Source organism: Phyllobates terribilis, unplaced genomic scaffold (genome assembly GCF_046119375.1).
Source record: "Phyllobates terribilis strain yellow unplaced genomic scaffold, ASM4611937v1 Scaffold_4__5_contigs__length_816908805, whole genome shotgun sequence".
In the NCBI taxonomy this organism is placed as follows: Eukaryota; Metazoa; Chordata; class Amphibia; order Anura; family Dendrobatidae; genus Phyllobates; species Phyllobates terribilis.
This window is the reverse complement of record NW_027362764.1, coordinates 601960088-601986668: the sequence shown is the minus strand read 5'-3', so window position 1 is coordinate 601986668 and position 26581 is coordinate 601960088. Positions and strand designations below refer to the sequence as shown.

The window sequence follows — 26581 nt, the reverse complement described above, 5'->3', positions numbered from 1 at the left end:
ATTTAGGGGCAGAGAGCCTGATTTTAGCAATGTATCACTTATAGGACTGCTTTGGTGCAGTTTGGTGTTCTCTGTTTTAGATGTAGCAATGGTCAGAATGATGAGATCTGAATTACCCCTCCCACACTCCTGATTGGCAGCTCACTGTGCACTCTGAGCATTGTCAGAAAGTTGCCAATCAATGGTGGGGGTTACATAAATCAGCTGCACTGGCTTGCAGCTGAGACCTAGTCCTCTAGTGATAATCTCCTGCTGATAAAATATTGATTGTATTGAAACTACAGCAAATAGCCCAGTAAATGACACATCCCTGGAATCAGGGTCTTTTTCCCTATATTATGCTGCTCTCAGATTAAATAGCAAAAACCTGATGACAGATTCCTTTGAAATGTAAGATCAGTGACATATATTGGAGAATCATCCCCTTCCATCAGACTGATCATTATGCTCAATCAGATGAGGGGGAATGGTTCCCCAAAATATGTTACTGATCTTACAATAAAGGAAAATATTCTTCAATAACTTTGTCATCAATGAAGTGTTCTCTGGGTATCCAGCAGTGTTCGAAAGTTACACTCCACTATTGCACACTGGTGTAATTGGGCACAGAACGTCGCAGACAAGGTTTCCACACCAGGACACCAGGCATCACAAGCTAAACTCTTCTATGTCGCTGTATGTGGGATACATGTGTATATTTCTTTTACACAAGGCACCATCCTCTTTTTCTTAATTTTATTGTCATTTTTGTTGAAGGGATTTTCCACTACTATGATAATGTGACCTATCCTGTGGATAGATCATTAATATTAGATTGGTGGGTTCTGATACCCAGCACCCCCACAGATTAGCTTTCACTAGCTCTTGACCACTCTATCGTATGTTTTGGTGCCCTGTCCTTGGTACTGAAGATGATCTCATAATAAGACATTTCTATATTAAAGCACCACTCCAGCATTTTTTTTATTTCAGCATTGCAGTGGCAAGAATAATCTAAGTTCTCTGACCCTAGTATTATTCTCACCAGTTGCCGTCTTCAACTCTTTCTGGCGATGCTATGGTCCCTATCAACCATCTTGTGACTGCAACTTCTGACTGACCGGAAGTCAGAGGTAACGGTCACAAGATTTCAATATAAGTCTATGAGACCCTCATTCTGACCTCGTTCTTGCTCTCATAGACTTACATTGAGGAGTGACCTCCCACTCACCAAGCAAACACTGGAGCGATCCGGCAAGTCACAAACTTCAAAAGACGACTGGAGCAGAGCGAAGAACAGATGCGGCGGCTGGTAAGTATGAGACTAGGTGCAGGGAACTTAGATTAGTGGCACCACTCCAGCAATTTTTTTATTTTACTGTTGGAGTGGTGCAACTAATCTAAGTTCCCTGCACCTAGTCTTCTCTTACCAGCCACCTTCTTCATATGTTATTGGCTCTGCTCTGGTCAGTCTTCTGCAGGGAACTTAGATTAGTAGCACGACTCCAGCGGTAAAATTAAAAAAAAACGCTGGAGTGGTACTATAAATGTCTTTTGTGGGAAAACCTCTTCAAATGTCATTTCTAGCTGGATTAAAGAAGACCCTTGTGCAGATTTGTATTTCTCGAACATGATTTCCAACTAATCTCATACTCTCCTACCTGCAGATTTCTGGTTGCTGGTCCTAGATGACCTGGCTTCATGTCTTTTTTTTTTTTTTTTTTCCTTCTCTACCAACTTAGTCTATGTTCACGTGTCCAGCAATCATTAGTTAGAATGGATCCAGCAATCTATTAACAAAAAAAGTTGTGCAGCCCCAACTTTTTTGTCCAGCTATAAAAAAATGATTTTAACTGGATCCATTTTTTTTTAACATTGATATCTATGGAAAACGGATCCATTAACTAGCCATCTGTTTTTTTTTTCATTTGAAAAGGATCTGTTTTTTGCTTACTGGATCAGTTTCAAATGGAACAAAACGGATGTCGATTTAACAGATCTGTTTTCAATAGACTTCAATGTTAAAAAACGGATGCAGTTAAAATCAGTTGTTTTAGCAGGACAAAAAAGTTTTTTTTGTTAATGAATTTCTGCTAGATTCGTTCTAACTGATGATTACTGGAAATGTGAACACAGCCTAAATTGGTTTACTCACCAGGACGTGCATACAGTAGTGGAAGACCAAGGAGCTGCTATGGTGCTCTTAAAGAGTTAAAGCATACTCTGGTTGTTTTACCCCATTTTACTATTTGGGTATTGAGAACCTTCCCAGGACATCAGTGGCCAGAGTAACTGTGTAGTTAGAAATAAAAAAGGTGATGGCTAATTATCCCTAGAGACATGGATAAGGCTAGGAAAGAGAGATTAAGATTAAGGATAAGTCCCTGTTAAGGGTGGCCAATGTTAACTACCACAATAGGATCTTCCCACCACCTTATTGTTCCCTACATATCGATAGGCACTTTTATGTTACTCAGATGTGATTTATTCATCATGCCATTGGGCCTATGCCCCAATGTGATATCACATAGCTCGGCTGGGCCATCTACCAATGTTTAATGAACTCAATTAATAGTCATGTACCCTAAAAAAGAATACAGCTTCTACAAATGACCTTCTTGAAGATAGTTACATTAAAGATACCCTTACATTATTGTGACTGATTAAAGCACAAGAAGATTTTTCTTCCCACATTTACTGTCAGGCTCCATGGAGTTAAATGAGATGAAATGAATCATGTGTTATCAATTGAATTAATGCTTTTCATATTACATTTAAAGCTTGTGCTTATTCAGATCTGACATTTACTAGTCTTTTACAGAAGCGTCTGAGAAGATCTATGTATTACGGTCTCCTGATTTCTAGCTATGAATGCAGAATGATATGACATTGGCAGTTTGGCTCCACATCTGTTTACCAAATCATTGAAATCGCTTCACAAGCGCCCATATGACAGGGTAGAGCTGGAATGAAACGAGACTCACAGAAGCCTGCAGGTGTGATCCTGACACATTTTCTTCCATCTGTCATCATCTTCATTCTGTGTCTGGGGGCAACTTCGTGTTTCTATTTAAGATACATATGGCACATTCTTCTCTTCTACTCATTTCACCAAGCTGTAGATAAAAATTAAAAGTTTTACTTTGTTCCTTTTTTTTGTTTCGTATGCACAATGTTTTTAAAAGGGTGAACCGGGGAATAAAATTCAAGCTTAAAATCCTATTTTCTACGATATACGGTGTGTCGAGGACTGGACTCTGAAGCACAGGTCTATGGGGATGGGTACGTGTTGCAAGGGGACCTGTGGGGCATCAGGTGGGGTGAATATTATTTCTGTTTTCTTTTTTTTTTTCAACTGTTCTAATGATTCTAAATTTGTATTACGTGTAACTACCCTTTAATATACCCCAAACTCTAAAACACAAAAAAACAAACAAAATAAAACAGCAAATAACCCTCACCAATTTGGGGCCATTCTTTGTTTCTCAGCTGTTGATAATCATAATATATAAGTACACCATTGGGTCTCACAGACACAAAAGCTGTGCCCTCAAGAGTGGAAGCCTTTTTGGTGATGTACAGTACAGACCAAAAGTTTGGACACACCTTCTCAATTAAAGATTTTACTGTATTTTTATCACTTTGAACATTGCACATTCACACTGAAGGCATCAAAACTATGAATTAACACATGTGGAATTATATACTTAACAAAAAAGTGTGAAACAACTGAAAATATGTCTTATATTCTAGGTTCTTCAAAATAGCCACCTTTTGCTTTGATGACTGCTTTGCACACTTTTTTGTTAAGTATATAATTCCACATGTGTTAATTCATAGTTTTGATGCCTTCAGTGTGAATGTACAATTTTCAAAGTCATGAAAATACAGAAAAATCTTTAAATGAGAAGGTGTGTCCAAACTTTTGGTCTATACTGTATATCCAGGCTCCGAGGACCGGACCTTAGCCATTTAACACCTATAATGTTTCAGTGACTAAAGAATCTAGCTTGACAGAAGAAGGCTTCCTCTGTCAGGTCATCAGCACAAAGCATCATGGTGACAAACGATTGGTTTGAAATTTTAAATGCTTCTTACAGAGCCACTCCTTAGTTACCCTGGCTGTGTGTTTCGGGTCATTGTTAAGCTGGAAGACCCAGCCACGATCCATCTTCAATGCTCTTACTGAGGGATGACCACAATCAAGCGATACATGACCCCGTCCACCCGGTGCGGTCGTCCTATCCCCTTTGCAGAAAAGCACCCCCAAAGTATGATGTTTCCCCCACCATGCTTCACGGTTGGGACGGTGTTCTTGAGGTTGTACTCAACCTTCTTCTTCCTCCAAACTCAGCGAGTGGAATCCCAACTCTCCTCAGGTTATTGAACAGGTCCTCCCGTATAGTTATGGGCTGATTCCTGACCTTTCCCAGAATCATCCTTACCCTACGAGGCAAGATTTTGCATGGAGCACCAGACCGAGGAAGATTGAAAGTCATCTTGTGTTTCTTCCATTTTCTAATAATTGCGCCAACAGTTGTTACCTTCTCATCAAGCTGCTTCCCTATTGTCCTGTAGCCCATCCCAGCCTTGTGCAGGTCTATATTTGTGCCCCTGATGTCCTTAGACAGCTCTTTGGTCTTGGACATGGTGGACAGGTTGGAGTGTGATTGAATGAGTGTGTGGACTGTTGTTTTTTATACAGGTAATGAGTTCAAACAGGTGCAATTAATAAAGGTAATGAGTGCAGAGTAGGAGGGCTTCTTAAAGAAAAACTAACAGGTCTGTGATCGTCAGAATTCTTGCTGGTTGGTAGGTGACCAACCAATACATATTTAATGCAATAAAATGCAATTTAATTATTTAAAAATCATACAATGTGATTTTCTGTTTTTTATGTTTAGATTCTGTCTCTCACAGGTGAAGTGTACCTAGGATAAAAATTACAGACCTCTCCATTCTTTATTGGTGGGAAAACTTGCAAAATTGGCAATGTATCAAATACTTATTTTCCCCACTGTAGATGTAATACTATGTTAATTGATGCCGCAAACTTCAGCCAATGTGTCTATACTCAAAATCTTCAGCAGCACTGTCAGTGACTGAGACTCCCCGAGAATCATCCAGTCCTCCGATGGGCCAGTCAGATGCTGCTAATGTTATATTCATGTTTGAAGGTGTTGTCCTCTTTATCCTTATTTTAACAAATGTGTGAGAGATATGATTTTGTGGCATTTACTAACATAAATATTCCCTCCTACACTTGCCTTCCTCAAACACAGCACAGAGATCCTTCTCAAAATGGCAGTGTACAGACAAGCAAGTGAAGAGACCTGTCCATCAGCCTCCTTTGATATAAAAGTTGTTCAAATGGGAAAGATTTTCTCAATTGTAGGAAGCTGATAGACTAGTCTGGTCACACGTTCATTGAAAACAGGAGAGCTGTGCAGTCTATAACCCCTTCACCACCTTGCGATTTTCCGTTTTTGTTTTTTGCTGCCCTTGTTCCCAGAGCCATACCTTTTTTATTTTTCTGTCAATACGGCCGTATGAGGGCGTATTTTTTGTGGGACAAGTTGAACTTTTGAAGGACATCATTGATTTTATCATTTAGTGTACTGGAAAACAGGAAAAAAATTCCAAGTGCGGTGAAATTGCAAAAAAAGTGCAATTCCACAGTTGTTTTTTGTTTTTTTTATTTACCATGTTCACTATATAGTAAAACTGACCTGACAATATGATTCGCCAGGTCATTACGAGTTTGAAGATACCAAACATGTATAGGTTCTTTTTTATTTAAAAAAAATTCCAAAGTTTGTAAGAAAAAAAAATGGCGCCATTTTCCGAGACCCGTAGTATCTCTTTTTCTAGATCTGGGGCTGGGTGAAGGCTTATTTTTTGCACACAGAGCTGATGTTTTTATTAATACCATTTTGGGGTAGATACGATGTTTTAATTGCCTGTTATTGCATTTTATTTCATTGTTGCAGCAACCAAAAAAATTTTATTGCGGCGTTTTGATTTTTTTTCTCATCACAGTTTACCCATCGGATTTATTTAGTTTATATTTTGATATAGCGGACATTTATGAACGCAGTGATACCAAATATGTGTATTTTTTTTATTGTTCTTTTATTTTGAATGGGGCAAAAGGTGGGTGATTTTTAAAAACATTTTTTTTACTTGCTTCAATAGTCTCCTTAGGAGACTTAAAGCTGTAATCTTCCAATCACCTGTGCTACAGATAGCAGAGTTCAGCCCTGTTATGTGTAGCATAAATACCGATCTTCTATGAATGCCGACCACGGGTCGGTGTTCATAAAAGTTTCTCAATGACAGGCACAGGGGTCTTCTGCAGACACCCGGCTGGCATGACAACTCATCAGAGCCCCGTGATCACATGGCAGGGGCGCCAATGGGCTTGCCTTATGACGCGCATCCGGTTTGCGATGATTAAATGTGATTGACAGCGGCATTTCACATGTTAACAGGCTCGGGTGGATCCCGATTCCTCCCGCGGCTGTTAGGGGCACATGACAGCTGATCAGATCAGCTGTCATGTGCTGCAAAAGATGCGGGCTCATTGCCGGCACCCGCATCACAGTCAGGGACACGACCTTGGACATACCTATACGTCCAAGATCATAAGGGGATAAGGAAGGTTTCATTAGCAAGAACCTGAAATACTAATATATTACTAGGTGCTACAAATTCATTATCCAACACATTGAAATAAAGTGGTCAGTTCCTTTGAGTTACCCAAATACTTCGCAGCAGCCAGGGAGGAGAAAGGCCAGTTAGTATATATTCCTTTTAACTGGTATATACCATACATTCCTTGTACAGCCGGTAATACATTGACAACAGAATTTATTTGTTTGTTATTCTATTTTTTACTATTTAATACTTATTCACCTTTCCCCACTTACTCTCTAGGTACTCGTTTAGAAGGATGGGTTTACTTTCATAGAGTCACATTTAATTTATCCGGGTGCGATAATTTGTATTTCCCCATCATCTCACAGACTTTAGTTCATTATACTATTGTTTCACATGAATAATTTAGCAAAGTTTGGATTGATTGACTCTAATTAACTAAAACTTGTTACAGGCTCTGCATCTATTGTCATGCTAGCTAGCCGCAAAGCCCCAAACTGTTCAGTAATGGCAATAAGAAGCATATTGATTTTTATACAGTATAAAAATGTGCAAAAATGAACTTGTCACAAATTGACTTAAAAAGTAAGACAGCGCAGTACAAGGGAGCCTAGTGTGAAGTCAGGAGGAAAAACACATTGGGGGACATACAGTATATTGAAATGGTGCAGACAATCTTATGGATGCATTAGAGAATGTCTAGGCTATTTCTAGATGAGAAGAGCACAAGCAATAGAAAGGCAATCCTGGGAGTGGTGAGGAGTAAAACCCCATTGATATGGCTTACATAGATACAGTACAGACCAAAAGTTTGGACACACCTTCTCATTTAAAGATTTTTCTGTATTTACTAGTGTTCAGCGAGCACTAAAATGCTCGGGTGCTCGAAGCTCGGGCCAAGCTCACCGTGATACTCAGGTGCTCGACCCGAGCAACGAGCCCAATGTTAGTCTATGGGAGACCCGAGCATTTTTGCGGCGGCACCCCCGGCAGTCTTTTAAAAGCCTAACAAGTGCCCAAAACGATAGTGACAGTGCTCAAATGACATGGGGAGAGCATGGGGATCGCAACTATCCCCGTGCAAGTCCTTGTCCCAGGGCAGTGTTCAATTGTACCTACCCCATTCCTTGCAATGCAAGCGCAAATATGCAGCCAACCAACCACCCACCCACCCGCAAGCTGCAATACCATACTGCTAGCTTTCACTTGAAATGGGGCCTTTTAGTTTGGAGGAGGCCAAAGCTGGCCACTACCTCATGGCTGCTTCAGCAGCGAGGTATCCATACTCAGTCCCAAGCCACCCGGCGGCCGGGTTTCCACGCTCGGTCCCCAGCCACCAGGGGGCGGCCGGGTGTCCATACTCGGTACCCAGCCGCCCCGCGGCTGGGTGTCCACGCATGGTTCCCAGCCGCCCCTATTTCTCCTGTTACCTTCCCACACACTTTTCTTAGCCTGACCTGCTTTAGGGCAGCATTGGACGAGCCCACCAGAGAACCAGACTCCTCCGGTGGGCCCTGGCTTTTCCATCAGGGGAGTTGAGAGTGCCAAGGTGAGGAGCATGATGATGATAGAAGCTAGCATCTGCTTTGTTTTCTTGGAATGCAAGCGTAAGTGTGCAACCTGCCACCCACCCACCCCCAGGCTGCAATACCATACTGCTAGCTTGCTTGCACTTGAAATTGGGCCTTTTAGGCATGTGGAGGCAGACGCCGGCCACCATGTCATGGCTGCGTCGGCGGCCTGGTATCCATACTCAGTCCCCAGCCGCCCGGCGGCCGGGTGTCCACGCTCGGTCCCCAGCCGCCCCGCGGCCGGGTGCCCACACACGGTCCCCAGCCGCCTGGGGGTGGCCGGGTGTCCATAAACGGTCCCCAGCTGCCCCTATTTCTCCTGTTACCTTCCCACACACTTTTCTTAGCCTGGCCTGCTTTAGGGCAGCATTGGACGAGCCCACCAGAGAACCAGACTCCTCCGGTGGGCCCTGGCTTTTCCATCAGGGGAGTTGAGAGTGCCAAGGTGAGGAGCATGATGATGATAAAAGTTAGCATCTGCTTTGTTTTCTTGGAATGCAAGCGCATGTATGTAGTAGCGGCTAGGCCTGAGGTGGTCAGCGTTTTGGCGCAAATCCTACCTCCTCCGAGGATTGCTGGATGTTTTCCTGCTACTATCCCAGTTCTATGACTCCCGTTAAAACAAAGCTTCAGGTGATAAATGATGGATGAGGTGGTGGCAAAGGAGAAAGAGCAGGAGGAACAGGGACCATTCACATCAATATCAGGCCAGTCAACCACACATGTCTTGTAGGATATGTTTCTGTACCAAAAGGAGCGGTTCGGGTGCACAGTTATAGGGAATACAGTGAGTGCAATGCCTACCAAAAATTTAGAGGCACTCCAATGCCCCTTGGAAGTGACATGGAGGTCAGAGGGCCTTAACTAAACCATTTTTTCCATTTATAGCAACTGGGTCTCCTGTGCACTGTTGGCCTATTCAGTGAATGGAAGGCTTTCCAAAAATTATGAGGAACTGCAATGCCCCTTGAAACAGACGTTGATTACACCGTACTAAAAACCTTCTACCCATTATTGGGGAGTGGGTCTCCCTTAGTGTTCGCCTATGCATTGAAAAGCAAAAGCTGACTAAAATTAGGAGGAAATGCAATGCTGGTTGGAAGAGTCGTGGAGGTCGCAGTAGCTTAACAAGACGGTTTTAATGCCCCTTGGAAGAGACGTGGAGGTCACAGTAGCTTAACAAGACGGTTTCAATGCCCCTTACAAGAGCCATACAGTACAGCATCTTAAAAACATTATTCCCATTATTGGGGAGTGGGTCTCCCATAGTCTTTGCTTATGCCTTCCAAGCAAAAGCTGCCAAAAATTAGGACGGAGAAACTTGCAATGCCCCTTACAAGAGCCATGCAGTACAGCATATTACAAACATTATTCCCATTATTGGGGAGTGGGTCTCCCATAGTCTTTGCTTATGCCTTCCAAGCAAAAGCTGCCAAAACTTAGGACGGAGGAACTTGCAATGCCCCTTACAAGAGCCATGCAGTACAGCATATTAAAAACATTATTCCCATTATTGGGGAGTGGGTCTCCCATAGTCTTTGCCTATGCCTTCCAAGCAAAAGCTGCCAAAAATTAGGACAGAGAAACTTGCAATGCCCCTTACAAGAGCCATGCAGTACAGCATATTACAAACATTATTCCCATTACTGGGGAGTGGGTCTCCCATAGTCTTTGCTTATGCCTTCCAAGCAAAATCTGCCAAAAATTAGGATGGAGGAACTTGCAATGCCCCTTACAAGAGCCATGCAGTACAGCATATTAAAAACATTGTTCCCATTATTGGGGAGTGGGTCTCCCATAGTCGTTGCCTATGCCTTCCAAGCAAAAGCTGGCAAAAATTAGCATTGAGGAACTTGCAATGCCCCTTACAAGAGCCATGCAGTACAGCATATTACACACATTATTCCCATTATTGGGGAGTGGGTCTCCCATAGTCTTTGCTTATGCCTTCCAAGGAAAAGCTGCCAAAACTTAGGACGGAGGAACTTGCAATGCTCCTTACAAGAGCCATGGAGTACAGCATATTACAAACTTTATTCACATTATTGGGGAGTGGGTCTCCCATAGTCTTTGCTTATGCCTTCCAAGCAAAGGCTGCCAAAAATTAGGAGGAAATGCAACGCCCGTTGGAAGAGTCGTGGAGGTTAGAGTTAATTAAAAACAACATTTCATTGCCCCTTGGAAGAGCTGTGGAGTTCAGAGTGGTTTAACAAGACGCTTTTAATGCCCCTCGGAAGAGACGTGGAGGTCCCAGTAGCTTAACAAGACGGTTTTAATGCCCCTTGGAAGAGACGTGGAGGTCGCAGTAGCTTAACAAGACGGTTTTAATGCCCCTTGGAAAAGTGGTGGAGGTCACAGTAGCTTAACAAGACGGTTTTAATGCCCCTTGGAAAAGTGGTGGAGGTCGCAGTAGCTTAACAAGACGGTTTTAATGCCCCTTGGAAAAGTTGTGGAGGTCGCAGTAGCTTAACAAGACGGTTTTGATGCCCCTTGGAAGAGACGTGGAGGTCCCAGTAGCTTAACAAGACGGTTTTAATGCCCCTCGGAAGAGATGTGGAGGTCGCAGTAGCTTAACAAGACGGTTTTAATGCCCCTTGGAAAAGTGGTGGAGGTCACAGTAGCTTAACTAGACGGTTTTAATGCCCCTCGGAAGAGACGTGGAGGTCGCAGTAGCTTAACAAGATGGTTTTAATGCCACTTGGAAAAGTGGTGGAGGTCGCAGTAGCTTAACAAGACTGTTTTAATGCCACTTGGAAAAGTGGTGGAGGTCGCAGTAGCTTAACAAGACGGTTTTAATGCCCCTCGGAAGAGACGTGGAGGTTGCAGTAGCTTAACAAGACGGTTTTAATGCCCCTCGGAAGAGACGTGGAGGTCGCAGTAGCTTAGCAAGACGGTTTTAATGCCCCTTGGAAGAGACGTGGAGGTCGCAGTAGCTTAACAAGACGGTTTTAATGCCCCTTGGAAAAGTGGTGGAGGGCGCAGTAGCTTAACAAGATGGTTTTAATGCCCCTTGGAAGAGACGTGGAGGTCCCAGTAGCTTAACAAGACGGTTCTAATGCCCCTCGGAAGAGACGTGGAGGTCGCAGTAGCTTAACAAGACGGTTTTAATGCCCCTTACAAGAGGCATACAGTACAGCACCTTAAAAATTGTATTCCAATTATTGGGGAGTGGGTCTCCCACAGTCTTTGCTTATGCCTTCCAAGCAAAAGCTGACAAAAATAAGGACGGAAGAACTTTCAATAATGGCAACATGGACCACGGTCACCCTGGTGGTATAGTGGTGGTGGAGGCTGAGGATAAGGAGAAGAACATAAAACAGCCGAAATGAGGAAGCGTATACCCATGTGTGGGTGTGAAGCGGTGCATGTGAATACACCTCCCGAAATAACACAGTGGATTTCACTTTATGTTACTCTGCTGTCATTTGGTGGTGATGAGAAGTCTGGCCCAATCCAGCCCTTGTTCATTTTGATACGGGTCAGCTTGTCAGCATTGTCAGTTGACAGGCGAGTGCGCTTATCAGTTATAATTCCCCCAGCGGCACTAAAAACACGCTCCGATAACAAGCTAGCGGCAGGGCAGGCCAGGACCTCCAAGGCGTACAGAGCGAGTTCATTCCAAGTGTCCAGCTTGGATACCCAATAATTAAAAGGCACAGAGGAATCACGGAGGATGCTGGTACGGTCGGCAAGGTACTCCCTCACTATCTTTTGAAACTCCTTGTGAGAGTACCCCGCGCCTCAGGGTCTGTCCGAAGGGAGGGCCTGAGAAAACTGTCCCAGAACGTTGACAGTGTTCCTCTGTCTTTGCTGGATTGGAGTTGAATCTCTCTCGCATGCACGCCTTGGTTGGGCAACGAACTGTGACCTCTGCCGCTAGCGTGTTCAGATGGGAATTTTTTTAACAGTTCTGCAGTAAGGGCCTTCTGGTACTGCCCCATTTTTGTAGACCTCTCCACCTCAGGAATAAGAGAGTGAAAGTTCTCCTTGTAGCGGGGGTCTAAAAGTGTCACCAACCAGTAATGACTGTCACCCAACATTTTGACAACGCGAGGGTCACGGTTAAGGCAGCGTAACATAAAGTCAGCCATGCGTGCCAGACTGGTAACGGGCAAGACTTCCGTGTCCTCACCAAGATGATGACTGACCATGCTCTCCTCCTCCTCCTCCCCCCTGTCCTCAGGCCACTCACGCTGAACCGACGGTATGACAGTTGTACAGGTACTACCGTCTACAGCGCATGATACAAGCTCCTGTTCTTCCTCCTCCTCCTCCTCTCCCTCATTGTCCCCCAATGCACGTTGGGATGAGATGAGGCTGGGCTGTGTGTTATCGACCGCTACGGCTTCTTGATCCATCTCATCATACTCTGGCTGCAATGCCTCCTCTTTAATTCTCTGCAGAGAGCGTTGCAAAAGACAGACAAGTGGAATGCTGATGCTAATGATGGCGTCATCGCCACTCACCATCTTGATGGACTCCTCAAAGTTTGTCAAGATGGTACATATGTCAGACATCCAGGTCCACTCCTGAGGTCTTATGTGTGGAGTCTAACCTGAATATCGACGGCCTTGTTGCAGCTGGTACTCCACAACTGCTCTCTTCTGCTCACAAATCCTTTACAACATGTGGAGGGTAGAGTTCCAACGTGTGGGGACATCATACACCAGTCGGTGTGACGGAAGCTGCAAACGCTGCTGCAACACAGCAAGGGCGGCGGAACCTGTAGCCGACTTGCGAAAATGAGCTGACAGGCGGCGTACTTTGACGAGCAGATCTGGCAACTCGGGGTACGATTTAAGAAACCGCTGAACCACGAGGTTAAGCACATGAGCCAGGCATGGTACGTGTGTGATCTCGCCTCGCCTCAGAGCCGCCACCAGGTTACGGCCATTGTCACACACGACTATGCCTGGATGTAGGTTCTGAGGTCTCAGCCACAGATCTACCTGCTCTTTCACAGCTGTCCACAACTCACAAGCAGTCTGAGGTTTCTCACCTAAGCTTATGAGTTTCAGCACAGCCTGTTGCCGCTTGGCGGAGGCAGTACTGCAGTGCTACCAGCTTGTAACTGATGTGGTGATATCTGAGATGGAGGCTGAACATGAGGAAGAGGAGGATGATGCGCACTGTGGGGGCAACTATGACTGACATAGGGCCCGCAATCCTCGGTGTGGGGAGGATGTGTTCCGTCCCAAGGTCCGACTGGGTCCCGGCTTCCACTATGTTTACCCAGTATGCCGTCAGGGAGATGTACCATCCCTGGCCACAAGCACTTGTCCACGTGTCCATTGTCAGGTGGACTCTCCCAGTAACTGCATTGTTGAGGGCACGGCAGATGTTTTGGGACACGTGCTTGTGTAGTGCGGGGATGGCACACTGGGCAAAATAGTGTCGGCTGGGGACCGAGTACTGAGGGACGGCCACCGCCATAAGGTTGCAGAAGGATTCTGTCTCCACCAGCCTAAAAGGCAGCATTTCCAATGCAAGCAGTTGTGAAATGTGCGAATTTAGGACTGTGGCCTGTGGGGCGTTAGCTGCAAATTTCCTCTTTCGTTCAAAGGTCTGGGATATGGACAATTGAACACTGCGGTGGGACGTGGACGTGGACGTTGATGCTGTTTCTTGAGAAACTGCCATAACAAGTGAAGACTGAGAGGAGGGGGCATCTTTGCATGCAGTATGGACAGGGGATTGCCTTGCACACACAATAGGGGGTTCTATTGCAATCACAACAGCGGAAGAAGCAGTGATGACACCTGCTGACACTGGTCGTGGACCCTGGCTTTCACCCCACAAAGTCGGGTGCTTTGCTGCCATGTGCCTGATTATGCTGGTGGTGGTCAGGCTGGTAGTTTTGTCACCCCTGCTGATGCTTTCAAAAACTAAAGAAAAGGATGCACAGCCCCTATAACAAATTTAGGGTGCGTCATGATGTACCCAAACATTTTAACCAAAGACAAGAGAAACAAGAAGGTACATATGTAAAAATGCGCACACCTCAATACATATTAAGTAAAAAAAATACAAGCTTTATTATACACTTTTAAAAACACACATGATTATCAACACCCAAATACCACAATGCATGATTGGCCGTATACAGGATATAGATGTAGTAAATAATTTAAATCCGTATAATAATCATATACAATTGATTGTGAGGAAAATATATAAAAATTCACAATAATATTAAATATCCTCTATCCTCAATGCCAGTATTCAGTTCAGAGCTTCACATTTCATATCACAGTACTCCCATAATACTCAATATAAACTGTAAAAAAATTGTTTTTGCAAGCCCTCATTATATATCAGCCCAAACCATGGCCCACCTTGCATATACTGTAGCAATTGTATGAATTTGTGTCCCTTAAGCATAATCCAAATAAACAATACCACAATCAAATCAAATGCATATAAATAATTATATCACTGCCCAATAACCAGATAAAGGTCGATTGGTAAAACCAATCATTGCATATACATAGCCATATCACCACTTATGGATCATGTGTGGATCGATTGATAAGCCCCACGCGTATCGCTGTGTAACACAGCTTCATCAGGTTCGCCCCACAAAGTCGGGTGCTTTGCTGACATGTGCCTGATCATGCTGGTGGTGGTCAGGCTGGTAGTATTGTCACACCTGCTGATGCTGGCATGGCAGGTGGTACAAATGGCCTTTTTGGGGTTATCAGCAGAGTCTTTAAAAAAATTCCAGACTCTGGAAGACCTACAGGTTGTACTGGCAACGTCCCTCGTGTTGGTGTTACGGGGAACTGTTGCCTGCCTTCTATGTGTGGCCACCACACTGCTTCTTCCTGCCTGTTGGGGTACTCTGCCTCCCTCACCCTGTGTGCTGCTGGCCTCACTCTGCATGTCCTCCTGCCACGTTGGGTCAGTTACTAGATCATGCACCACCTCCTCCTCTTCCACTTGTGCACCACGATCCTCCTCCTCACTTCCTGGCAATTGTGTCTCGTCATCGTCCACCTCTTGTGACAAATTGCCAGCGTCGACTTCCTGTGGTCGTGGCTGTTCAAATATTTGGGCATCGCTACATGGGATCTCCTCTTCCACCACTTCAAGCGGAGCAGGCGAGGGGCACAAATCTGGAAATGGACCAGTGAACAGCTCTTCAGAGTGTCCAAGTGTGGGATCAGTTGCTGTCTGACGACACTCGGCATGGTGGGAGGAAGGAGCATCAGGGTGAGGAAGAGTATGCGGTCTAGACTCACGGCTACTAAGATTTGACCGTGTGGAAGACAGACCGGAGGTGGTGGTGCCCAGGTAACTGGAAGTATTATCTGCTCTCCAATTAATAACCTGTTCACACTGATCAGTTCGCAATACTGGTGTTGTTCTGTGCTTCCCTAGTAATTCGGTCAAGAAGTGGGAGTGAGAAGATGTGGCTGTTGGTTGTGGCACATTTTCACCTTGGCCACGGCCCCGTCCACTGCACCAGAACGTCCAGTTCCACGTCCTTTGCCACGCGCCTTGCCCATTGTAAAGGAAGTAAAATAGCTTACACTCGCACTATCAATGGAAAAAGGGTAATGAAAAGTAGATTAGAACCGTGGAAGAGGAAAACCACAGTTCTATTTCTCTGGCATACACCCGACTCTTTTAAACAATCTGAACAATCAGGGAGAAACTATTACTGTTTTTCTTTACGGAAAAAATACCATGAATAATAGAGATTCATGGTAGAGATTTTTTACCGTGGAATGGCAAAATCACAGTTATTGTTTACTGGGGTATACCAGACAATTTTAAATAGATATGTTTGCGGCTGAACAGTGAGCGACACACTCAAACTGTTTTTTTTTAGGTAAAAATGGCCCAAAAGTGTAAAATACAGAGGTTTGAACCGAGGAACTGCAAAACCACACTTCTATTTCTCTGGCCTTCACCAGACTATTTTAAACAGATATATTTGTGTCTGAACAATCAGGAGACACTATTACTGTTTTACTTTGCGGCAAAAAATGCAAAAGCAGGATAATACAGAGATTTGACCCGTGGAACTGCAAAACCACAGTTCTATTTCTCGTGCCTACACCTGACTATTTTTAACAGATATATTTGTGTCTGAACAATCATGAGACACTATTACTGTTTTTCTTTACGGCAAAAAATGCCAAAAGCAGGATAATAGAGATTTTTTACCGTGGAACGGCAAAACCACAATTATAATTTACTGGTGTATACCAGACTCTTTTAAACAGATATATTGGTGTCTGAACAATCAGGAGACACTATTACTGTTTTTCTTTACGACAAAAAATGGCAAAAGCAGGATAATACAGAGATTTTTTACCGTGGAACAGCAAAACCACAGTTATAATTTACTGGTGTATACCAGACTTTTTTAAATATATATATTTGCGGCTGAACAGTGAGCGACACACTCAAACTGTTTTTTTTAGGTACAAATGGCCCCAAAGTGGATAATACAGAGGTTTGAACCGTGGAACTGCAAAACCACACTTCTGTGTCTCTGGCCTACACCAGACTATTTTAAACAGATATATTTGTGTCTGAACAATCAGGGAGACACTATTACAGTTTTTTTTTACGGCAAAAAATGCCAAAAGCTGGATAATAGAGATTTTTTACTGTGGGATGGCAAAACCACAGTTATAATTTACTGGTGTATACCAGACTTTTTTAAACAGATATATTGGTGTCTGAACAATCAGGAGACACTATTATTGTTTTTCTTTACGGAAAAAATACCAAAAGCTGGATAATAGAGATTTTTTACCATGGAACGGCAAAACCACAGTTATAATTTACTGGTGTATACCAGACTCTTTTAAACAGATATATTGGTGTCTGAACAAACAGGAGACACTATTACTGTTTTTCTTTATGGAAAAAATACCAAAAGCTGGATAATAGAGTTTTTTTACCGTGGGACGGCAAAACCACAGTTATAATTTACTGGTGTATGCCAGACTATTTTAAACAGATATATTGGTGTCTGAACAATCAGGAGACACTATTACTGTTTTTCTTTACGGAAAAAATACCAAAAGCAGGATAATAGAGATTTTTTACCATGGAACGGCAAAACCACAGTTATAATTTACTGGTGTATACCTGACTCTTTTAAACAGATATATTGGTGTCTGAACAATCAGGAGACACTATTACTGTTTTTCTTTACGGAAAAAATACCAAAAGCTGGATAATAGAGATTTTTTACCGTGGGAAGGCAAAACCACAGTTATAATTTACTGGTGTATACCAGACTCTTTTAAACAGATATATTGGTGTCTGAACAATCAGGAGACGCTATTACTCTTTTTCTTTATGGAAAAAATACCAAAAGCTGGATAGCAGAGATTTTTTACCGTGGAACGGCAAAACCACAGTAATAGTTTACTGGTGTATACCAGACTCTTTTAAACAGATATATTGGTGTCTGAACAATCAGGAGACACTATTACTGTTTTTCTTAACGGCTAAAAATGCCAAAAGCAGGATAATACAGAGATTTTTTACTGTGGAACAGCAAAACCACAGTTATAATTTACTGGTGTATACCAGACTTTTTTAAATATATATATTTGCGGCTGAACCATGAGCGACACACTCAAACTGTTTTTTTTCAGGTACAAATGGCCCAAAAGTGGATAATACAGAGGTTTGAACAGTGGAACTGCAAAACCACACTTCTGTGTCTCTGGCCTACACCAGACTATTTTAAACATATATATTTGTGTCTGAACAATCAGGGAGACACTATTACAGTTTTTTTTTTACGGCAAAACATGCCAAAAGCTGGATGATAGAGATTTTTTACTGTGGGACGGCAAAACCACAGTTATAATTTACTGGTGTATACCAGACTCTTTTAAACAGATATATTGGTGTCTGAACAATCAGGAGACACTATTACTGTTTTTCTTTACGGAAAAAATACCAAAAGCAGGATAATACAGAGATTTTTTACCGTGGAACAGCAAAACCACAGTTATAATTTACTGGTGTATACCAGACTTTTTTAAATATATATATTTGCGGCTGAACAGTGAGCGACACACTCAAACTGTTTTTTTTAGGTACAAATGGCCCAAAAGTGGATAATACAGAGGTTTGAACCGTGGAACTGCAAAACCACACTTCTGTTTCTCTGGCCTACACCAGACTATTTTAAACAGATATATTTGTGTCTGAACAATCAGGTAGACACTATTACAGTTTTTTTTTACGGCAAAAAATGCCAAAAGTAGGATAATAGAGATTTTTTACTGTGGGACGGTAAAACCACAGTTATAATTTACTGGTGTATACCAGACTCTTTTAAACAGATATATTGGTGTCTGAACAATCAGGAGACACTATTACTGTTTTTCTTTACGGAAAAAATACCAAAAGCAGGATAATAGAGATTTTTTACCATGGAACGGCAAAACCACAGTTATAATTTACTGGTGTATACCTGACTCTTTTAAACAGATATATTGGTGTCTGAACAATCAGGAGACACTATTACTGTTTTTCTTTACGGAAAAAATACCAAAAGCTGGATAATAGAGATTTTTTACCGTGGGAAGGCAAAACCACAGTTATAATTTACTGGTGTATACCAGACTCTTTTAAACAGATATATTGGTGTCTGAACAATCAGGAGACACAATTACTCTTTTTCTTTATGGAAAAAATACCAAAAGCTGGATAACAGAGATTTTTTACCTTGGAACGGCAAAACCGCAGTTATAATTTACTGGTGTATACCAGACTCTTTTAAACAGATATATTGGTGTCTGAACAATCAGGAGACACTATTACTGTTTTTCTTTACGGCTAAAAATGCCAAAAGCAGGATAATACAGAGATTTTTTACCGTGGAACAGCAAAACCACAGTTATAATTTACTGGTGTATACCAGACTTTTTTAAATATATATATTTGCGGCTGAACAGTGAGCGACACACTCAAACTGTTTTTTTTAGGTACAAATGGCCCAAAAGTGGATAATACAGAGGTTTGAACCGTGGAACTGCAAAACCACACTTCTGTTTCTCTGGCCTACACCAGACTATTTTAAACAGATATATTTGTGTCTGAACAATCAGGTAGACACTATTACAGTTTTTTTTTACGGCAAAAAATGCCAAAAGCAGGATAATAGAGATTTTTTACTGTGGGACGGCAAAACCACAGTTATAATTTACTGGTGTATACCAGACTCTTTTAAACAGATATATTGAAGTCTGAACAATCAGGAGACACTATTACTCTTTTTCTTTACGGAAAAAATACCAAAAGCTGGATAGTAGAGATTTTTTACCGTGGAACGGCAAAACCACAGTTATAATTTACTGGTGTACACCAGACTATTTTAAACAGATATATTGGTGTCTGAACAATCAGGGAGACACTATTGCAGTTTTTTTGTGGCAAAAAAATGGCAAAAGCAGGATAATAGAGATTTTTTACCGTGGAACAGCAAAACCACAGTTATAATTTACTGGTGTATACAAGACTTTTTCAATATATATATTTGCGGCTGAACAGTGAGCGACACACTCAAACTGTTTTTTTTAGGTAAAAATGGCCCAAAAGTGGATAATACAGAGGTTTGAACCGTGGAACTGCAAAACCACACTTCTGTTTCTCTGTCCTACACCAGACTATTTTAAACATATATATTTGTGTCTGAACTGTCACAGACACACTTTTTTTTGGGAAGGGGGGGGGCACCAAAAGGTTAATAAGACGGGTATTTGTACAGTGTGAAGGAGGAAAAAAAAAAGAGGATTTAGATGAAAAAAAAGGATTTTTCCTGGCCCCCCCAGGACCTGGAGCTAAGTCCAGAAATTTCAGCAACAGGAGCACACAGGACTGTAATGCAGCGTTTGCTGGTATAACTACTGCGTCTCCTATACAGCCTGCCTGCCTGCCTGATATTTGGGATGGATATTAGTCCTGAGAAGGACTGTTTGTTTGATTTGGCAGCCTTTACAGACCCTACACTAACTATTTCGCAGTATAAATATCTCCCTAGCTCAGCAGCGCTTTCCCTACACTAGCTGATCCGGAGAGACTGTGTCCAAGATGGCGGCGCCCGGTTTTAAATACTCGAGGTGACGCTGTGTGGCCAGCCAATCAATGTAATGCCCACAACCAACATGGCTGCGGCATTACAGTGACTGGCTGGCAATCCCTGCATGTTCATTGGCTCTGTATAGAGCGCCAAACATGCAGGGCGGAGACCCGAGCTCCCGCCCGAGGAACGCGGAAATGCTCAGTGCTCGCCGAACATCACGAGTAGCGTGATGCTCGGGCGAGTACCGAGCAGTGTCGAGCATGTTCGCTCAACACTAGTATTTACATGACTATGAAAATTGTACATTCACACTGAAGGCATCAAAACTATGAATTAACACATACGGAATTATATACTTAACAAAAAAGTGTGAAACCACTGAAAATATGTCTTATATTCTAGGTTCTTCAAAGTAGCCACCTTTTGCTTTGATGACTGCTTTGCACACTCTTGGCATTCTCTTGATGAGCTTCAAGAGGCAGTCACCGGAAATGGTCTTCCAACAATCTTGAAGGAGTTCCCAGAGATGCTTAGCACTTGTTGGCCCTTTTGCCTTCACTCTGCAGTCCAGCTCACCCCAAACCATCTCGATTGGGTTCAGGTGTGGTGACTGTGGAGGCCAAGTCATCTGGCATAGCTCCCCATCACTCTCCGTCTTGGTCAAATAGCCCTTACAAAGCCTGGAGGTGTGTTTGAGGTCATTGTCCTGTTTAAAAATAAATGATGGCCCAACTAAATGCAAACCGGAAGGAGTAGCATGCCGCTGCAAGATGCTGTGGTAGCCATGCTGGTTCAGTATGGCTTCAATTTTGAATAAATCCCCAACAGTGTCACCAGCAAAGCACCCCCACACCATCACACCTCCTCCTCCATGCTTCACGGTGGGAACCAGGCATGTAGAGTCCATCCGTTCACCTTTTCTGCGTCGCACAAAGACACGGTGGTTGGAACCAAAGATCTCAAATTTGGACTCATCAGACCAGAGCACAGATTTCCACTGGTCTAATGTCCATTCCTTGTGTTAATTAGCCCAAACTTGTCTCTTCTGCTTGTTGCCTGTCCTTAGCAGTGGTTTCCTAGCAGCTATTTTACCATGAAGGCCTGCTGCACAAAGTCTCCTCTTAACAGTTGTTGTAGAGATGTGTCTGCTGCTAGAACTCTGTGTGGCATTGACCTGGTCTCTAATCTGAGCTGCTGTTAACCTGCGATTTCTGAGGCTGGTGACTCGGATAAACTTATCCTCAGAAGCAAAGGTGACTCTTGGTCTTCCTTTCCTCATGTGAGCTAGTTTCTTTGTAGCGCTTGATGGTTTTTGCAACTGCACTTGGGGACACTTTCAAAGTTTTCCCAATTTTTCGCACTGACTGACCTTCATTTCTTAAAGTAATGATGGCCACTCGTTTTTCTTTACTTAGCTGCTTTTTTCTTGCCATAATACAAATTATAACAGTCTATTCAGTAGGACTATCAGCTGTGTATCCACCTGACTCCTGCACAACACAACTGATGGTCCCAACCCCATTTATAAGGCAAGAAATCCCACTTATTAAACCTGACAGGGCACACCCGTGAAGTGAAAACCATTTCCGGTGACTACCTCTTGAAGCTCATCAAGAGAATGCTAAGAGTGTGCAAAGCAGTCATCAAAGCAAAAGGTGGCTACTTTGAAGAACCTAGAATACAAGACATATTTTCAGTTGTTTCACACTTTTTTGTTAAGTATATAATTTCACATGTGTTAATTCATAGTTTTGATGCCTTCAGTGTGAATGTACAATTTTCATAGTCATGAAAATACAGAAAAATCTTTAAATGAGAAGGTGTGTCCAAACTTTTGGTCTGTGCTGTATATATATATATATATATATATATATATTTACAGCAGGTGAAATAAGTATAAAACATATGACATGACCAATTTTCTTAGTAAATATATTTCTAAAGGTGCTATTGACATGAAATTATCACCAGATGTCGGTAACAACTCATCCAATCCACACAGGCAAAGAAATCAAACCATAGATGTCAATCTCTGAAATTCCATGAAATACTATATTTCCTACAGCATCCAAATGCCATAATAACCACATTTTTTTCTGGAAAGATTTTTTTTTAAAATGTAGTTTACAGAAGCTATATTTTTTCAGTAAAGAAACTCTGTATAGTTAAATTCATGCTTTAACAAACTGATGTACAGTATTTCTTTTACACATAAGAAATACCATGAATAAAAACAAAACAGTATATAGGTTTTTCTTATATATGTGTGAACTATGGATCCATAATACACACTTCTATGCAGTCCATGTTCTACCATATTGTTACGGGTCCGGGTGGTGGAACCTCTGTGCCGAGGTGCAAGGAGGAACCCAGAGGGGCGGGACTAAGTATCAACCCGAGCCGACCCATGTCGGACGGCAGCAAACGACACCTTGACCAGGGAGGATCCGGGCAGAGGGACCAGGTGCTACTCTGGGGACGACCTTGTAGGAGAGCCGGTGGCTCCCACGGGTCAGATGGCTGGGACTGACCGGTATGACAGATGGACACGGCAAGCAGGCAGAAGTCTCTGGTAGCTGACAGGTGGTCACGGTACGTGACAGCAGAGCAGGTAGTAGTCTCTAGGTTTACCAGGCAGGTGGTCACAGCAAGTGACGGCAGAGCCTCCAGGCAGGCTGGCAGGAAACAGGGGGGCGCTCCCAGGTGAGCGGGCAGGCCGACAAGGCAGGTAACAGGCAGGTAACAGGTGGGCGCTCCCAGGTGAGCGGGCTGACGGACACAGCAGGTAACAGGTGGGTGCTCCCAGGTGAGCGGTATGACAGACACAGCAGGTAACAGGTGAGCGCTCCCAGGTGAGTGGGCTGACGGACTCTGCAGGTAACAGACGGATGCTCCCAGGTGAGCGGACAGACTGACAGGGCAGGTAACAGGCGGATGCTCCCAGGTGAGCGGACTGGCAGACAGGGCAGGTAACAGGCAGGTAACAGGCAGGTAACAGGTGAGCGCTCCAGGTGAGCAGGCTGGCAGGCTCGGCAGGTAACGGGCAGATAACAGGCTGGCAGGCAGGGCGAGGAGTCAGGCTAGCAGCGGGACCTGAGGGCTGAAGCAGAGATCAGAAACTGTGCAACAACTTTGCTCGGGCACCTCCACTTTGGAGAAGGTGCCCTATATATGGGAGGACCCTCAGCTATTGGCCGGGGACTCCTTAGGACGGCGCGCGCTGCCCCTTTAAGAGGGGAAAGCGCGTGCGCGCGCGCCCTAAGCACAGTGCCCAGGGGATTGCGCGCGCAGACAGCAGGCTGAGAAGGAGAGCGGGGAGCATGGTGAGAGGGACGGCGTCTCTGCCCGGCAGGAGGCAGAGACGCCGAAGCTACAGGGCTGCACGCGCCGACAGCAGGCTGGGAAGGAGAGCGGGGAGCGAGGAGGTGAGAGGGACGGTGTCTCTGCCTGGAAAAAGGCAGAGACGCCGATGCTACACATATGGTGCCTAACTGGCACATTGTAAAGCTTCTAAGGTAAAAAAAAACAACTTTATAACATGGTATGTGTTGAAATATGACTCACTGTTGTCCTCTCAAAATCTAAGTCCAAATTTTACCAGGGTAGTTCCACATAAACTGTTAGAGCTTAGGAAATCCACCTGCAAAAGTAACCATTTTAATAGCATTTAAGAGCATTTATTTGATATCCAAATGTCCTGAATTTTGGATTGCAAATGTTGGAAAGTGTATGCATTCCAGCATATAAATGCGGAGCCCACTCTGATTGACAGGTCACTCATGTTTTAGCATTCATACTTTTTGGGTAGGATTTTATCATCATGGCACATCTAGAATTGGCAATCTTTGTCCACACTTCCTTGCAGTAGCACTTCAAATCTATCAGATTGCAAGGGCATCTCCTGTGTACAGCACCCTCTTCAGGGCAACCCATAGATTTTCAATTGGATTCAGGTCTGGACTTGGCTGGGCCATTCCAAATGTGGTGCCCCTGCGGGTCCAGTTGCCACAGAGGTACTGCATCTCACCCAGAGGTGTGGTACCCCACTCTCAGGTAAGGACGGAGTACTACCCGGGACCCACACACCCACATCCAATACACTCCACTTCAGTAGGGAAGGGCAAGATTGCTCATAAGGGAGAGCACAGTCCCTGGTCCCTAGCTGGAGGGTGGAACTAGGTAGAGGAGGTGGGCGGAGGAAGAAGTTCAGTGGAGCACAGACAGGAAGAGTATAATAGACAGATAGAAACATCTAGAACAAGTTCAGGTTCAGTTCTGCTCAGGGGAGCAGGAGAGACAGTTGGGAGTGGGAGCTCAAAAGGAGCTCTGCTCAGGAAAGCAAGGAAAGAGAGAGAGGAGTCGGGCCTAGTGAGAGAGGCCCAGGAGGAGGAGAGGAGAGAGGAGCAGTGGGACAGGCTCCAGAGAGACAGAAGGGATCCCAGGGGCACAGCGAGTGCAAAGGCCACCCATGCGCCCGAATTCACACTGACGTGGAGGGATCAGGCTGCAGAAGGGGACCGGCCCCAAACTTGGGGAGAACAACCAGGCTCAGCTAGCCAACCAGAGGCTGCAGCATTTTCAAGGTGTTGCAGCCAAAATCCACAATTACATTGCCGAAAAGGTGGCCACATAGGGTCCAGGGGACTGAGAGCAAGTCTCCCGACAAGGCCCGAGACCACTGGCTTGGAACACTGATTGTGAGGCGCAGGGCAGGAGGGTGAGAGCCAGCGCAGTGAGACAACCTGGAAAGGTACATAGAATGGGGTCCCGTCCAAGTGCTCCTGAGATATCTGAGAGTTTGCTGGATCACTATCCCGGAGGACACAGGACGATGTGGGTGGTTACACACCGGTAACTGTGACTTGGAGAACTTAAGAACTGATAATTCCTGCGCCATCACCTGCATTACACTGCACCAACAACATCTACCTCCACAATTCTTCATATACTACCCTGAAGCTTAGCTCTGCCTGTGGAGAGCTCAACCATCTCTGCTGCATCACCATCAGCTCCAGTGGATCTGCACCGCAGCAGCGGCCCCATATAGTGGCATACCACGGGTGGTGTCACGAACATTATTTCTATAAAAACTTTATTCCCCTTTTACTTTCCAATTAATTGACCGCCTGGGGCCACGGACCGGGTCACTGCCACCGTGACATCCCCAACACCGTCCGGCCTGGCTACCAAGTACCCCACGGCCCCAGGGGGCGCGTCACAAAGCCTTGATCTTCTTCTGATGAAACCATTTTTTTGATTGATTTAGAGGTATGATTAGGGTTGTTATAATAATGAAAGGTTAAATTTCTCTTCATTTTCAGCTTTCCAGTCGACGCCTGAAGGTTTTGTTGCAAAATTGACAGATATTTGGAACTGTTTATAATTCCTTTCACCTTGAGTAAAGCCCCAGTTCCAGCTGCCGAAACACAGCCTCAAAGTATAATACTGCCTCTGCCTCTGTGGTTATGGTGTTCTTTTCATGATGCACTTTTGGAATTATGGACAAAAAGTTTAACCTTGTTCTCATCAGACCTTAATACATTTTCTCACATGCTTTTGGCAAATTTGATGTAGTTTTTAGCAAAGCATAGGCAGGCTTTGGATGTATTGCTTTGTAAGAAAAGGCTCCTTTCTTTCCATGTTACCACCCTACCCCACAGACCAGATATATGGAGAATATGGTAGATTGTTATTACATGCAGTACACAACCAATACTTTCCAGAAATTCCTGCAGCTAATTTAAAGTTGTTTTATGCTTTTTGGTAGTCTCTGGACTCAATTTCTTATTGCATTTTCATCAGTTTTCGAGGGACGTCCAGCTTCAGGTAATGTCACCATTGTGCCAAATGTAAGCCTCTTCTTGATAACCGACTTCAGTGTTCCATGGTGTATCAAATGCCTTGGAAACTTTTTGGTACTCTTCTCTTGATAACTTTCAACAGTGAGATCCCTTTGCTGTATTATCAGCTGTTTACGAATCATGGCTTTTGCAGTGAAATGCAACTAAGAAAATGTCATGAAAATCCTACTAAAACAGCTAAACTTTATGTGGAGTTAATCAGAATCACTTTAAATGATGGCAGCTGTGTATTGACATGAGTTTAAAGGGAATCTGTCACTACTTTGGAGTTTTCAGACCTCTACTATGGGCATACAGGGTATAGAAAAGTAAATCTATACATACCTGTATGGCCCATAGTAGAGGTTTGCTTTAATCAATTCTATTCTGTACAGGCTTGGAAGCCAGGCAATCCTCGCCTATGTGCTTATTATCCCCCAAATCCCTGCCTATATGCTTAATCATCATAT

At 43.7% G+C, this 26581-nt stretch overlaps 1 protein-coding gene across 1 annotated transcript in view; it reads left to right on the top strand.

Moving 5' to 3' along the window:
- The window catches only part of CCDC178 (coiled-coil domain containing 178), an 825613-nt gene that overhangs the window by 765890 nt on the left and 33142 nt on the right, over positions 1 to 26581 (top strand). The gene's annotated exons all lie outside the window — the stretch shown is intronic.